Source organism: Otolemur garnettii, unplaced genomic scaffold (assembly GCF_000181295.1).
Source record: "Otolemur garnettii isolate 467f Iridium unplaced genomic scaffold, OtoGar3 scaffold00027, whole genome shotgun sequence".
Taxonomy (NCBI): Eukaryota; Metazoa; Chordata; class Mammalia; order Primates; family Galagidae; genus Otolemur; species Otolemur garnettii.
The window spans coordinates 16,047,663-16,051,069 of NW_003852422.1; the positions used below are offsets into that span (position 1 = coordinate 16,047,663).

The 3,407-nt window shown below is 48.8% G+C and overlaps 1 pseudogene; it reads left to right on the plus strand.

Annotated features, from left to right (window-relative positions):
- Positions 1–1,749, plus strand: part of LOC105886844 — a 17,459-nt pseudogene extending 15,710 nt beyond the window's left edge.
- The last annotated feature ends 1,658 nt before the right edge of the window (positions 1,750–3,407 follow it).

Sequence of the window (3,407 nt, forward strand, 5' to 3'; positions counted from 1 at the left end):
AAAGCCCCTTGATGAATTTTACTCCCATGCCCCTAAATGTGAGGGCCTACAGCACATGGCCCCTGCCCCGGACGATACCCAAGTCATCAGGGACATAGAGAGGTGGGAGGAATGGGAGAATGGAGAAGTTTTCAGCTCAAAGAAAAGCCTCATGAGTCAAATCCTAATATTTGGCTCAATTCAAGATCTTAGATCTTACGTCACCTCACTTGCCCTTTTCAGACCCAGACCTATCATCTCTTTCTTCTCTGCTGCTGTGATGGCATCTACACTGCACTGAACCGACATCATATCAGCCCACGGTGTTCAGACCGGGCTCTGAGATGCCCACCCTAGTCAGGAGAGGAAAGATGACCCCAAGGGGCTCTCTTTTGCCGAGGATCCTCTTTACCCCTTTGCTAAGTCTTTGGCATAAACAGGCCTACAGTCTGCCCAGAGTCATCACGGGCATCGTGTCTTCTTTCTGTCCTTGTCTGCCTTTATTGTGATGCATCCTGCACATCCCTCTCCTAGCCCACGGCGCACGCCCCTCTTCTGCCAGCTTGGATGCCATGTTATTTTCTAGCTTCTAAAGCTCTGAGTTGGGTCAACCAAATCCCTCTGTGCTGTTTCTCCAGCTCGGCTCAGCTTATGTTTCAACTCCATACTTCCTGGTCCTGACCCCAGCCCTTGACCCCCAAATGCTCCCTCTTCATCTGGGATTTTCCCTCTTTCTCATGCCCTTTCCCCCCCGAAGCCTTCATGTAACCTGGCCTATGTTGAAGCACCTCATTCATGGCTCCTCCATTCTAATCTACAAGGGAATTGGGCATTCCCAGGAAAGTGGCCTAATTTCCATCTGTAGAAATAGTCACAAGCGCCTATATATTTATTATATTTATTCCTTCGAGTTAAGTCCTCTCTCCTGTTCCTGCCAGGAGCAACACAAGGTTTTCCAGGAACCATTTCTCTGAAATGTCAGTTGAGGTCCTCAAAAAACCTAGGCAGACAAAATCAGGGTCTAGTAGAAGGGTTTGGGGCAGGAGATGCATCCTAACAGTGCAAGGGAACTCCTGGCCCTGTTTCCATTGAAAGCAATTTCTCTTTCTTTCTTTCTTTCTTTCATTCATTCATTCATTCATTCATGTATTAAGGATATTTAGTGCCTTTAGCGAGTCAGGATCTCAGAACCAGATTCTAGGGATTCAGAGGTAAGACAGCATGTGCCTTCCAGGAGCTCACAGTCTATCAAGTAGAATAATGCATGGTACGAATCCCCGTCCAGGAAGACATCCCAGAGGCGAAAACTTTCTGGGAGCCTTAGAGGCTGAGTAAGAGTGAGACAAGCTCTTTCTCTTCAATGAAGCAACAGGGCTGACACAGAGCTGCAGATCTTTGTGAAGACCCTGACGACAAGACCATCACTCTTGAGGTCAAGCACAGTGACACCATTGAGAATGTTAAAACCAAAATCCAACACAAGGAGGGCACCTCACCTGACCAGCGGCATCCCCTATTTGAGGGCAAACAGGTGGAGAATGGCCACACCCTTTCAGATTACATCACCCAGAAAGAGCCCACCCCACACCTAGTACTGCACGTGAGAGGCGGCACCACTGAACCTTCCCTCCTCTCTCCTTCCCTACAGAAATACAACTGTGATGAGATGATCTGCCACAAACGTCATGCTCACCTGCACCCCCATGCTGTCAACTGCCACAGGAGAAGTGCAGCCACACCAACGACCTGCACCCCAAGAAGGTGAAGTAAGTCTCCTCCACCTTTCTCCACAGGGCAGCCTCCTGCCCAAGCCCTATAGACCTGGGGCAGAAATAAAGTTGCCCTTTCCTTGACTGGAGAGAGAGAGTGAGACAAAAGGGAGGGGTGCAGGGGGAAAGCAGGAGGGGAGAGAGGAACGTTCCAGGCAGAGAAGGAAGCATGAGCAACTGCATGAGTGTTGGGAATGCCCGTGTGTATGTGAGAAAGAGAGAGAGAGAAGAGAGAGCCATCACAGTCAAAGGCACCGTGGGCAGGTGGCTGTAACAACACACACAGTACCAGGCGGGGAGTGGCAAGAGAGACGGCACTAAAGAATGGGCAGAGCCACATCCTGGGGCCTTGCTGAGCAGATCTAGCCTTATCCTGGGGGTCAAAAGGAAGCCATTGAAAGGTTTTACACAGTTCAAGGACATGGCCAAGGTGTTGTTTTGGGGAACTGAGATCAACAGACTAGAATTAAAACTAGTGAAGAAGTCCAGGTGAGACACAGAAGAGCTTCAATGAGGTCAGCTGGAGAGGCTGTGAGAGGATGGTAGGAGAAGTAATCAGTGGGGCTTGGTGGCCAGTAGAGTGGGGAGGTGGTCATCGGGAAGGTGGGGTCCAGGTTTCCAGCTTGTGGCTGGAGGGAGACCAGAATGATCCCAACATGGCATAATGATTTAGAGGAGAAAATGTGTAGTCAAGGTGTACCTGGAAGGCACATAACACCTTCTCCCCTCCTCCCCTCTAGGCCCCTCATGTCCTAATTTGCCAGACAGAAGCATAAAATCTGGTTGAGAATCCTGTCTGTAGAAACCATGGAGCATGTCCTGTTCAAAATCCAACCCAATTCACTATCCTCTTCCAGAAAAGGGTCTTGCCATTGTAATCTCACCAGGTGTATGTTCCCACACCAGTAGTTTCTTTGGGTATGTTCCGAGGTTCCTACGGGTGGGACCTTAATAAAGGGAACTCAATGAAGAAAGCGGAGAATCAAGTTCTGGCAAGAGATAAAGTCCTTCTTATTCTTTGGTATGATAACCTACTGCACTGCAATACCGGCAGTCTGACTCCGCTGCCCAGGGCTTTAGAAGATCCCGGCCAAATGGGCCATACCAGTCCCCATCATACCGTGAGGCCCAGGGGAACTATACCTTGGTCTGTAGAATGTTTTCCTGGTTCTGATGCAGGAAAATGCTTAGAAAGAGACCCACAAGGAACGGCCCAAACCGGCAGTAGGGCTTGTGTAGTACTCCAAGAAATACAATGCAGTTGCATTTTCACTGAAAATAAGGACAATGCTTAAGTTTGATTTGGACATTGAAAAGGAGATCCCTGAAACGTCCATTAGGGTAATCAGTTAATCCAGAAGTAGATTTGGTGCAAGTTTGTTCATTTCCTCAGAAATGATTTGCAAACAGAGACCTCACGATCCTGCCTTAGGCAGCAGCAGGCTTATCTCAGTTCCACATTCCCCTGGGCCCTTCTCTCCTGGATCTTAAGGAAATATGATGACTGTGCTCATTTTAACTGTGTAATTGTTTCTCCTGGCTGGTATGTCAGGACAGCTCTAAAAATGTAATGCCCAGGCTGGGCATGGTGACTTACTCCTGTAATCCTAGCATTCTGGAAGGCCAAGGCAGGTGGATTGGCTTGAGCTCAGGAGTTGG